The 13,717-nt window shown below is 36.9% G+C and overlaps 1 long non-coding RNA gene across 1 annotated transcript in view; it reads right to left on the reverse strand.

Moving 5' to 3' along the window:
• Window positions 1-13,717, reverse strand: part of LOC105740763 — a 120,828-nt gene that overhangs the window by 20,651 nt on the left and 86,460 nt on the right. The window contains exon 2 of the long non-coding RNA XR_001116843.2: window positions 10,273-10,413. This is a non-coding gene — a long non-coding RNA (uncharacterized LOC105740763). The remainder of the gene's footprint in view (window positions 1-10,272; window positions 10,414-13,717) is intronic.

Consider the following 13,717-nt stretch of genomic DNA (forward strand, 5'->3'; position numbering starts at 1 on the left):
GGCTTATTTTAATATAAATTTAATAAATTCTAATAAAATTTTGCTATATATTTGGACATAGGATGTGAAAAACTTTTGTAGTGACAAACACTATTTCTGTTTTTGTCAAAACAGAGATAGTTTTGACAAAGTGACATAATCCCTATTTTACAGACTTTATTTATGATGGATATTTAATAAGTTTTACTAACTTTTTGAAAAATTTTCAGAGTGATAAATTTTCGCAGAAAGTAGGGGTAAAAGCTTCTGTTCAACTGTGTCCCTGACTCAGATCACCTCTAGCTTTTGCTTTCCTGTAGCAGAATTGAGAAAGGTGGGACCCCAGAAATCCTGGTCTTGGAAGAGCTGTGACCTCTCCCTAAAGAAAGAATGCGCTCTATAAACGAATACAGCTTACCACTGTACATTTACTATACAGTAGGAAATATGAGAAAATATAATAATAACTATAGTGCCTTAAGATTAAATGTGAGCTTAACCTTAATTAAAATTTACAATATTTAAGTCCTGGAGTTTTCTTAAAGCCACTCATTTGTTTCCACAGATTTCACTTTTTTCTTTTATATACCATATTTTATGTGTTTATGCATTTTTAACTTGTATAAATGGCATGATAGTTTAGATCTTTTATTTTCTTTTTTCTTTTGCTTAAACTATGTTTTTTAAGATCTTTCCATGTTTATTTGTAATTCTAGTTCATTGCTTCTAAGGAAGGCATAATATTTTATGGTATGCATTTACCATACTTTATTTATGTGTTTTTAGGCAACCGTGTGAGTGATTCTTTCTGCATATACTCTGGAGATGAATTACTAGGTCATTGGTTACACCACTCTGATTTTTACTAAATACTGCCAGATTGTTCTCCAGAATGACTGTGCTAGTTTCATTTCTACATTTTGGCTAACTCTTGGTATTACTCAACTTCTAATTTTTGTGACTCTGATTTATATAAAGGGGTATTTTAATTTGAACTTTTTTCTGGTGATTAGGTTGAGCAATTATTCAATATTTGTTCAGCTATTTGCATTCCAATCTGAATTCCTCTTCCTGTCTTTTGCTCATTTTTTTTTTCTATCAGGCTTCCAGTCTTTTCCTTGACTTCTTGTAAGAAATTCTTTTGGGGTGCTAACATTAATTCCTAATTAACTCTTGGTTTTGAAAAGTTCTTCCACCCTCCTGGTCTGTCAACCATTAGTGTATGGTAATTTTGACAAACAAAAATTCTAAATTTTGGTTTAATCTTTGCCCTACTGGCCTTTTTGGATCTTAAGAAGTCCTTCTTCATTCCAAAGTCACAAAGATTTTTACCCATAATTGCTTTTATTAGCTTCATATTTCCTCCACTAATTTTTCCCATGAAAACTTTATTTTACTAAACTTTAGAGACTCCTCAGAGTTCAAATCTGAACACCTACATGATGTAGTAAACCAGCATTTGGTCAGAAAGTAATACGTGACAGGAAACCAGTTTTTCAGGTTTAACCTAAGTTTAGATTTAAAAAACTGGAGTCTTTTGAATATATCTGCACTTTCTTTAAACAGGAAGGAAAAAATGATAAGTGCTCATACCTCTTGACCTGATTCTGTGCCAGTAGCCTGGAGGCAGAAGTAGGTATTTAGTGCATTCAAACAGGTAGCCTTAGAGCAGAAAGATAAATGTTTGTATTTTCTTGGATAATGGAAATACCTTTATGTAGCAGGAGTTTACGTGCATTCCCTGTTGTGTGAATAACAATTTTATTTTTAAACATTTCCATTCCATTCTAGCCCCCTTTCCTTGTGTGCCACTCACATAATAACTATACATTTTTGAGTTGTTGCAGTGTTAAAGTTGTGGCTTCATGGAAACTCTGAGCATACTTTTTGCGCCACATTTTTATTTTCTGTGCATTTGTTGTCTCTTTAAGTTCTTAAATTAACCTAATTTATAAATTGAGTCCTATTAGTCTCCATTTATTTTCTATTGCCTGAAATTTGTGTCAAAAAACTCAGAGGATACAGCCCCAGAGGAAACAACCTATTTCCCAATTTTAGATGTTAATTCATTACTAAGTTTCTTGGATTTTAATTTTAATTTTATATTATATTTTGTTTCTTGATCCTACATCTCACCTTAAAAATGTGGTCTGGGAAGAGTGATTACTGGGGGTATTAGCCTATGCCCTGAAGAAAGGATCAAGAATTTATACATACATCGAAAACGTTCACAGTTGATTTGACCATCGTCTTCTGGAGAGTTTGATTCTTTCATGCACCTGCCATTCCTGATATAGCCAGAGCTAAGTAAGGCAGAGCCCAGGGAAAGGACTAGAGGGTACTGACATAGCAACCTCCCTAGCCAGCTGTGTGATCACCCCTTAATCTACAGTCATTTTCCAGCTGTGAGGAAGAAGCTCTACAGCAGCTGCTCAGCACAGTGCTCACGTCCAGACTGGCTTAGGCAGGTGGCCTCTTTACTCATCTTCCCTTTTATTTTTTCCTTTTGTAAGCACGGATGTGTGCTCAGATGTGAGGCAGTTGTTCAAAGAACATCCTGGGATGAAAAGCAACTTTCATGCCATTATTAGGACTGAATCTTCAGATTTCATTAATTTAGTAAATATTAATGGCATCACTCAAAAGAATTGTCCAATACTTACTTGGATATTTTCTCATAAGGTTACTGTTAGCAAGACTCAAAATTAAATTTTCAAAATATGGCTATTCTTATTTTTAAATATACATTTTATGATAATCCTCCTCCTGCCAGGGCTGGCCCTCTAACTAACTTGTATAATTTAAAGGATATAAAAAGGCCATTCTGCTCCTAAATAGTTCACTAGCTTCCTATGAAACCTGAAGTTCCTCCTGATAGGCACTCTTTTGGTTAAGGCATTTTTTCTAGCCCAATGCACAGGCCCTGATTCTCTTGCAACACAGCAATTATATTGCAACCCTGCTACTGAAGAGCACCATGATGTGAACCGAGGATGGGAATGGGCATAGGATATGGCTCCTGCCCTTGAGGGGTTTACAGTCTGTTTGGAAATGCAGGGGACATATATCGAAGGTAAAATAACAAGGCAAGGGAGCGTCTATGTAGATCACTACGTTTATCTATGTAAATCATTTACATATGTAGGACTTAAAAAATGCTCTGAGGGCTGCTCTTCAGGGAAGGGCTTATGGATGACTGGGTGCTAGAGGCTAATCCTGAAAGAAGGTAGAGTTTGGAAAAGCAGAGAGACAATAACAAATATTCTAGACCAGGAATAAAGAAAGAGAGGATGTGTTCTGGAGCTAGGGAACAGAGCATGGTGATTGGAATGAATGAGTTCATGTAAGAGGTTGAGGACAATGAAATGCTGCGGTTGATGACAAGAGCTTGTGTGACAAGATCCAGTGAGTGGATATTTCTTGACATTGATTTTAGATGTAACCTATGAAAAGCCTGACTTAAAAAGTATATACAAACTGGGCACAGTGGCTCATGCCTGTAATCCCAGCACTTTGGGAGGTTGAGGCAGGTGGATCACCTGAGGTCAGGAATTCAAGACCAGCCTGGCCAGTGTGGTGAAACCCCATCTCTACTAAAAAGACAAAAATTAGCCAGGTATGGTGGTGGATACTACTGAGTAGCTAATCCCAGCTACTCAGGAGGCTGAGGCAGGAGAATCACTTGAACCCGGGAGGTGGAGGTTGCAGTGAGCTGAGATCACGCCATTGCACTCCAGCCTGGGCAACAAGAGTGAAATTCCGTTTCAAAAAAAAAAAAAACAAAAAAAAACAAGTACACGCAAATCACAGTTACTTTGTTTATTATTTGAGCCTCAAAAAGAATTAACAAAGGCTAGATGACAACCAGGGATCCTCCTAAACCAAACGGTGAACTCATAAAATCTGTTTGATTTGCTGTCATCCTTTTTTCAGAAACCTGATTTATTTTTCTCCTTGCTATCTGCTTTCCTTTCTACTGGAAATGATCTGAATGCCTTTGGGATTGGCTCATTGTCTGGCTATCCATGGTTACTTCATCAGAACATTTTAGGAAACGAGTAAACCCGCTATTCCTGCCATCACTGGATATTCAAATCCCTTTACTCTGTCCCTAGTACCTTCTTTCCCATACTGCCCCGTGCTTTACCTCGTCTGGTTCCTGTTTCCACTGTACTTCTTTCCTGAGACGTTTCACTTGGCCAACTGAATCCTGTTACTCCTGCATCCCTAAACCCTTCGTGGAATGTTTCCTTTCCTTCTTAATCATCCTAGAGACCTAGCAGTCCCTACAGTTAGAGGTTTCAGGGTTGCCCATTTGAGTGAGATTACACATTCTCTCACACCACAAATGCCTTAAGGTGGAATAAGCATCCTCCTCACTTCCCAGTGTCCCATCCAGATCATCCCCCACCCCCACCACAAAAATCAAAATCCTCAGTCCTTTAAAGCTCTTTAGTTGCTTCAACCTATTTATTTATTTATTTATTTATTGAGACAGAGTTTCACTCTTGTCGTCTAGGCTGGAGTGCAATGGTGCGATCTCGCCTCACTGAAACCTCTGCTTTATTGGTTCAAGGGATTCTCGTGCCGCTGCCTCCAGCGTAGCTGGGATTACAGGTGCCTGCTACCATGTCCAGCTAATTTTTATATTTGTAGTAGAGACAGATTTTCACTATGTTGGCCAGGCTGGTCTCAAGCTCCTGACCTTGGGTGATCTGCTTGCCCCAAACTCCCAAAGTGCTGGGATTAAAGGTGTGAGAAACCACCGTGCCTGGCCTGCTTCAACCAATTTACAGACTACCAATCAGTCAGGTGTTTAGACCTGAGTTACTATTTTCCTTACCAATGCAACTCCTTCCATCATCTGGAATGATGTAAATTTTCACATCGATGTTTAAATACAATATTTTAGCATGTTTCCTCTTTGTCTTCCTTCTACTGACTTTTACACCCAGTTTATTTCAGGTACCTCTATAACCACATTCCGGACATTGGAATACTTGTAATCGTTCTTCCTGTTGAGTAATGTGTTGAAACCCTCCCTACTAGATAACAACTTTCTGTCTTTCTAACTTTTCATCAAATTACCCACTCCTTTTTTTTTCTCTCTCTCTTTTAGAGACTGAGTCTCACTCTGTTGTCCAAGCTGGAGTGCAGTAGCACAATCATAGCTCGCTGCAGCCTCTAAATCCTGGGCTCAAGTGACCCTCTTACCTCAGCCTCCATAGCTGCTAGGACTACAGGCACACACTGGATGTTTTTCTCTGGCTGCTGTTGTTGTTGTTGTTGTTGTTTGTTTTTGAGAGACGAGGTCTTGCTATGTTGCCCAGGCTTTGAACATCTGGCCTCAAGTAATCCATCTACCCCAACCTCCCAAAGTGCTGGGATAGAAGTGTGAGCCATGGTGCCCAGCCCTAACTCTCTTCTTGACCTTCACTTTCTTAGGAATATCTTGTCTTTTTACTCGTCTACTTCTTCCCCATGTATCAGTCTACATCTACCTTTCATTTCTTCCTTGTTCTTGATTGAATGGGATGGTCCATTTTTGTAACCATCCTGTGTCTATATCCTCAGAACTCTTGAGCCATTGTCTTTCTGTCTTATCCACCAGGTAAAATTTCAACCTTGGATCAATCCAGTTATATACTTTCTTCGTAACAACACATCACTTGATGAACTGTTGGAAAGACACACATACAGATATACAACTGCATGAATTGTTGCCACCACAAATTCTTGGTTTCTAATTTCATCTGGTCATCAGTGTTGCCTGCCATTTCTTCTGGTGCCTTTCTTTAGCTTTTCCTCTATTTCCCCTGGTGCCTATTTCAAATCTTCTCCATGAGCCTCTGACTTCTGCCTCCATCTCTTCTACTCCATAGTCTCATTTTCAGCAGATGACTGACTCTAGACTCAGACAAAAGTCAAAAACAAATGAACTCTCTAATTTTCCCTTCCTTACTGACTTAACTGCATGAACAACTATAATTTCTTATTTTTCTTCTGTTATATCAGAAAAGTCACCTTCTACTTGAGGATTACCCTACCCATTGTGCTTTGAGTCCCATCCTTTTATGTGGTGCTGCTGTTAAGACAATCTTGCACGTTTCTTCAACTCTTCACCTAGTCATCATCAGCTCTTCTTTAAATGCCCTCCTCAACCCCATGCTCCTCTCCAACTATGGTTCCATCACTCTTCTTTCCCTCACCAGCAGAAGTCTCCAAAGAGTTGGCTGAACTCGCTGCATACTTATTCACTTTCCCATCCACACTCTCTCCCTTTCACTGCGTGAATCTGCTCTTTTACAAATCTGTAGTGGTTCCTTCAGAAATGAGATGTTTCTACGTGCTCATCCTCGTCTTCTGTGCAGTACTGACATTTCCGCCTTCTCCCTCTTTCCTGAAGTAGTGTCCTCTTATACTGCCATTCTCTTCATAACAGATTCACCATCAGATGTGGGAACCTTCAACTTGCCAACAGAATTCATGCCTATCTCCACTCAAGCTTTCCATCTTCCCTGTTGTTGTAGAAGAAGAGGTTCCCTCTTTCCTGAGGCTGATGCTGTCACCTAGGTGTTTGAATCCACCCAGCCAGAAATCCTCTTTCTCTACCTTGACATAATGCAGCATCATGTCCTAGTGATTCTACCCACTTACCATTTCTTGGATCTGCCCAGCCTCTCCATCCCCACTTTTACTATTCTGGATCAGTTTACCATGGTCAGGTCCAGAGTGGTATTTAACTGCCTATTCAGAGGCTAATTTATTGCTACACTAATAAAGCTTTAGCTTTAGGGTTCTGTATTTCCAAAGGCCTTTGAAAATTCTCTGGTCTTAGAATTTTATATATTTTTTATTTTATGGAAAGCCTCCAAATTGTCTAAGCCGCAGTAGCTACCACCCCTGGATCTGCCCCCAGGACTACATGTTCTATAGTCTCTGGTATTGTGCTGTGCTAACACATTCTCCACACTGCCATTACAGTATTTTTTCCTCATATGACCATCATATAATGCCACTTTCTTGCTTAAAAATTCTTCAGTGCCTTCTTATTGCTTTTAGATTTCTGGAAAAAATTCCTAAATAGAGCTTTTAGATCCATTCTGACCTGACCTCTACTTTTTTCTCTTGTGTGCCTTCGACTACACACTTTAAATGTTTTTCCATCATTCTCTCATCTCCAGTGATGTAAGCAGAGCAGGTTTTCTCCTTTAAAGGTGAGGAAAATAAATCTCAGTGAAGGTAAATCATGTTTCTAAGCTTCTGGAAAAAATGACTTACGTGGCTGAGATTTGGGCTGTGCTCTTCCGATCCTTCTTAAAATTTATTTTTCCATAATAAAATGTGGCTTCTACATACAAATGTGCTCATTCTGGGATTATTAAAAAAAAAAAAAAAACAGAAGTCTTTGTGAGTAATTTTTGGGTCATATACTAGGTGATAAGATTTTTATTATTTGATTTGTATGTAAATAAAATTAACTGTTTTTAATGTATAAAACTGATCTAATTATATTTTAGTTACTTCAGTAATGAATATTTTCATAACTATTTGCAGACTGGCATGTTTTAGGACCTGTATTTTTCAAAGAGATGCATTTATTAAGGGAATAGTTAAAGCGGTGATGCTTCCATTTCTATGAGGCAAACTGATTTCAGAGTAGTGGACCCACACTCTAAAACCTGACTGATCTTTAGATAGGTTTCTTCCTGACTGTGGCACCTGACTTCCCTCCTCTTAAAGTATTTACTTTGAAAAACCTTTCAATTGTAAACTCTTTCTCTGCCCCTTTGAAATGTAAATCTTCTAAAAAAATATAATTATCAAGAAGGATAAGGTCTTTATCTCTCAGTCTCTGTGGGAAGGTAGAAGGCTAACTTCCATAAGTGCTGATTAGAAATACGGATTCCTAATCAGATTCACAAATCTCGCCTTTAAAGTCTTCCAGTACTTTCCTGTAACTCACCCTAGTGCTTAAAGTTTCCCCTACCTTTGGTTTCAGTGGACTTGAGTTCAGTCTCTCTCTCCCATATTGCCATCGTATTAGTCTTCCTTGGCGTTTTCAATAGCTATCAGTGTAATTTTGCTTTTATGGTGCCTACTTATAAGTGTTTCTAAAACTATAGAGAAATGTATTTGTAGGCACAACAGTTACTGATCTTGCTTTTTCGATTTCACTTGCCAAAAAGCATTTATTCTAGGTATTTGCTAAGGGTAAACAGAAAAAATGTATAATTCTCAAGGATCATGTTCACCCCCCAGAGCCCACTGATTGGTTTAGACCCTCCCATCTCTGAACAGATTCTGACATAGCTTATCACTTTAGCTCCTGTTCCTCTTTATCCTCTGTGTAGTATAGGTTATTTTCTCAACAACATTCTCCTTAGTATATAAGAGCAGACAGCATTGTTTTCCTTCCTGATAGTGCCTTATATTATTTTATGACATGGTTTCATTTGTCTCCATAGGAGCAGAATATTGAGAAGGATGAATATAAGGAAAGGCTGTTCAGCCCATCAAGCTCTTTTCCTTTTAATGTACCCTAGAGAACATTTAATTGCTTCTTGAATGACCCCCAAGGTCTTCCTAGAATGAGCTTGTTGTCTTCTTTGTGGAGGAGACCATCCCCATTTCATTCGAACTCATTGTGACTTAATTATAGGATACATATAATAAATTGGAGGCAATCAGTAATCCTTAATCAAACAGGGTAAATTTATTTCACATGCAAGACACAATGGGCCCTTGTGAAATAGATGGCACACTTTCATTTACTGAACGATACCCAGATTAATTAACTCACCTGATAGCTGTGGTTTCAATTTCCCAACTCAACTCAAGTCTGTCTTATGGTTGCCCTTCTTTTTCTTATTCCATGAAACTGATCTTTAATAGACTTCCAGATTCAATGATTATGATTTCTCTCCACATATATTTTCTTGTCATCATATAAAAAAGCATACGTTTGTCTATAAACAGCACATAGTTTGTATATGCATTTTATATTACATATGATGTATTATATATGTGCACACACACACACACACACACACATGCACACGCATACACACACCCCTGCATGGTGGCGCACATTCAGTGGAAAAGATGCCAGACTGTTTTTTTTTTTTAACCTGGCATTTCTTTAGTTACAACTCTATTACAGATCTGAGTTCACTGGGTCTATTTCCAGAATTTTACAATAATTTCTTTAAGCCTCCAGCAGTGCCTAATCACTTTCTAGAGCAGAGATTTTAGCTGTTTTGGTTTCTGCTGGCTGTTTTCCCTGAAAATTACTGTAAGAAATTTAATTGATTTTTTTTCATTTATCTTCTAAAAAGTTGAGGTTTTTATTAAATTTAAGTGTCTGTTTAGTGCCTCTCATTGTGTATCCTGATTACTTTTGGTGACTCAGTGTAACATTTAATAACTGTTAGTTTTCTTTTGAAGAGTTCTTAACCAGGAAACAAGAGTTCTTACAGCTACATAGATAATTAACTTGAAGCTTGTCTGTCTCCTGAGAGACATCAAATATGTAAATGAGGAACTTAAGCCTTAACAAGACATGGTAAGAAAATCACTAAAAGTTTTATCACATGAAAGCTAACATCCATGTTTTTTTAAAAAAATCAATATGCTTTGAAGAACTAATAGATGCTTCTTGCTTAGGATTTGCGAAATTTATGGGCTTTAAATTCTTTTTCAAAGCTGCAGGAGCTAGCCAGATCTGTTAACAAAAAACTAGAGTAGTTTTAAAAAAATGAGGAGAGGAACCACATTTAAATGCTTCACAATGCCTACCATATTATTGAAACTCAACAAATATTTGATAAACTTGTACCAAATTTTTCTTTTTTATTTTACAAATGCCATTAGCTATACCTAACATTCTTTCAAACTATTAATCACACCACCTTTCAGAGCCAACCAATAATTGCTATCTTTGGTCTGTTTTTATTAATAAATAATTTAAGAGGGAAGAGCTATTTGTGTTTAATGTTTTAAACTTCATTAACCAATTCTCTTCATTTTTCTGTACATACTTGTATTATAAAATGTAACTCAAGAAAAATATGGACAAAAAGACCCTTTACATTTCTGTGCTCAGTTTTTTTGTTTGCTTGTTTCTTTGTTTGTTTGTTTTGAGACAGGGTCTTGCTCTGTTGCCCAGGCTGGAGTGCAGTGATGCTATCATGGCTCCCTGCAGTCTTGATGTCCTGGACTCAAGCAGTTCTCCCACCTCAGCCTCCGAGTAGCTGAGACTACAGGTGTGCACACCCAGCTAATTTTTTGTACCTTTTGTAGAAACAGGATTTTGCCATGTTGTCCAGGCTGGTCTTGAACTCCTGAGCTCCAGCAATCTGCCTATCTCGACCTCCCAAAGTGCTGAGACTACAGGCGTGACCCACTGCACTCAGCCTGTGCTCGCTTTTTAATCTGAAAAGACAACATTATAAGTTTTAATTACCTGGATAAAATATTTTTGTTATAATTGATGGATTATATTTCCTGGAGACATACTGGAACTAGTGAATGGAATGGCTGAAGGTGAGAAACTATTTGTAAGTTCTCCCCACAAATGGTTTTCTTGAAGACAGATTTTTAATTTTTAGATAAGATAAATCCTTTGAAGCTTCTAAGGACAATTCACTGGGCTCTCAGTGGGTTATGTACTTCTAACAAACTATACTTGTGATTCATTCCTCAAGTCTTTAGGTGGGTATACAGGCAGAATATTTGGTATTCTAGAGCTGCAGTTAGAAATAACATTGAACATAGGTACAAACATATCCCCTACCTCGGACTTGGTTAGAAGTTCCTATGGTTGGTGTTGTGGTATCTGTCTACCAGGGGCTGGCGTCCGCTTTGTGTTTGCACGGGGCCACTGCTGTGGTGGTTTTTCCTTTTGCAAGCCTGGGCCACATCAACTAGGCCTAACTTGGGCTAGGACCAGGATTAGTATGGAATGTGCATGATTTCCTTAAGGAAATTGTCTGATTCTTAAGTAAACATATTAAACAGCACCTGGACAGGAATAAAGGGCATTTGTGTGCTTGATCAATTTTCTTCTGTCAGAATTTAGTGAGTGCCTCCCATGTCAACAGTGGCAAATCTGATCAAAGGGAAAATGCCCAAATGAGAAGAGGCAGGGGCGACAACAGTGTTTTCTTTACCATATTAAAGCCAGATTCGCTTCCGTTTTTCCTATCATGCTAGTTTGTTAAATATTGCCAGCATGTGCTTCCTACATTATAGCATTTCTCAGTTTTCCAAAGGATAAGCTATTGCCAAAATTCTAGTCATAACACCAATACAACTTTTAATGACAATTCCTTTTTTTCTTTACGTGTGTCTCAGGAGTCTTCTTATAAGTATGATGCTCTAAAGAGCTCTGAGTGGCCCAGGACCCTGGGGTGGTTATTATGGCCAAGCAGGCGCTAAATCACCGTAGGGGGTATGAGATATTTCTCAGCTCACAAGAACCTTACAGCCTCACAGGGAGATGAAGTTCAAATTATGCAGATTCACTAGCTTGTATGGCATGCATTTGGTTCCCTCTTGACTTCCAACCTCTCCTCAACATCTTTTAGATCTCTTAAATTTATAATAAAAACATAGTATGTTGGTATTGTACTTGCATATTCATAAAGCTTAGTCACATTCAATATCTCACCTGGTCCTTATAGCATTGCTCTATCACTGGCTACTTATTCATTGGCCCTGTTAACAGAAATCAATTTCCAACCCCACTGAACAAATCATCTAGATAGGAGTAGTTGAACCAAGTTGTCCTAAAAGCAAGAACAACAAAAAGAACAAGAAAAAAGGACTGGCTTGATCTCGGAGCAATAGTTGTGTGATAGTTGTATTTTGGCTTCATGAATTAATCTAAGAAAGCTTTAATTATCCATTACTTGATGTATAAAAAGCTGGACCAATTATTCTTTAATTCTTCCTTCTTTGGAGTCCCCTCTTCAGAGCCATTCTAGAAAATACATGATGAATTGGCTCACTCTATCAGAAGAGGAAAATAAATGAAGAAAATAAAGACTTGTCTGGCTTACTATTTAATTCATTATATAAAATGTTCCTTTTAATCACATGAATAATTTCCAATTTTGTTATAAATATTTCCAATTAAAACTAAACAAGGGATACTTTTAGGGATAAAAAGGAGTTTATGGTTCAACATTTGGCCTTTTAAAAGATAACTTAATTTTACTCCCCTTCAAAGTAAAGATTTTAAACCTTTAAATTATTAGAACACTTGGCTTTTGGGAATATATTAAAAGAATTATTTTTAGTTAAATTACTGGGACCACCTTTAATAATTCATGATAGCTACATCATTCATGACTTAAGATTGCCTTAATTAGAGAAGATTCTCTTTCACTTCACTTTTTGCTATTAGCACATATTACTGTTTCAGTTTTCTCTTTAGCATTATTGACATCATAGCTGACCTTTTACGTGCCAGATACGTAATTATTATTTATATTTAAATTTATGATATTTAGAAAAAAACACATAATGCAGATATATAAAACATAACAGAAAAAGGTACTTTTTCCTGAAATCCACAGAAATGCATCAATTCTAGGATGTTTAGTGTCCTAGTAATTTTAGTTTTATTTAGTTATCAAAACAGGAAGGTGCTTTGTGACTATTTTCTTCAGTTAAGAGATGCTTTACAGAGAATCGTGGATTTGAAAAAACACAAATTTTAGAATATTTCTGAGAAAGTTTTAATTTGTTCTTTACTGGTTTATAATTGCTGTATGTGAGGATAATTAGGGAATAAAAGCTAACTTCATGCTTAAGAAAACTTGTAGCTGTCATTGTTCTTAGTCTTTTTCCTTGTATTTCTTGTTCAAGGTAATCACTTGCAAAGGTTGTTATATTTTGATCAATGGACAAATATATTTTCAAATTGCTTTTAATATGATCAAGTTCAATTTTAAAAAGTGACTCAATTATTTCTTGACAGAAAAATATAAAGTGGTATGGATTTCAAATTTTAAAAAGATTGCAAAATTTAAAATACAAGAAAATATATTTGGCAAATACTTATTGTTATAGCAATCATTAACTATCAGGTAGTAACTTTGTTTCAGGATTCTAAAAATGGTGTAAGGCAAACAAGAACTTGATAATTAAGTACTGAATGAACCTATATTTTCAAATGTATTTTGTTATAGAGAGCCGAGAGAACACTATGAAGCTATATAGATGTAATCTGGTTTCTTCAGTTTGGTTTCTCATGGATTCTATTTATATACACTCAACATTGAGCATTAGTTAAATAGTGTTTTTTAATGCACTATGATTTTAACCAGGGATTTGTTTAATGAGTTTGGTTTTGGATCTTGTTTTGTGTGCAAACATACTATTTTGATTTAATTTTTTCTGACATGAAGCCCACTGCACAGTATAAAAAAAAGTGTAGCTGTAGTTTTGTCCTTTATAGCACAGGACAAATAAATGTCAAAATCAAATGGTGGTGTCCCCCAAGGGAAAACACACTTCAGTGATGAAATATTCTTCCTCACTTCCCATTGCTATTCCTCTGAACACCCAGGTGAAGCTGCCTCAGGACCTAATCAAATGCTGCTAATTTGCATATAATAAAAATCCCACCACGAGATTTTAGAACATTAGGAGGAAAAGTGCATAGTCTCCAAAATGGTAAATTATGAAAATATGTATACATCTATGAATCAATAGCTTATAAATGCTCAGA

This window comes from Nomascus leucogenys, chromosome 13 (genome assembly GCF_006542625.1).
Source record: "Nomascus leucogenys isolate Asia chromosome 13, Asia_NLE_v1, whole genome shotgun sequence".
In the NCBI taxonomy this organism is placed as follows: domain Eukaryota; kingdom Metazoa; phylum Chordata; class Mammalia; order Primates; family Hylobatidae; genus Nomascus; species Nomascus leucogenys.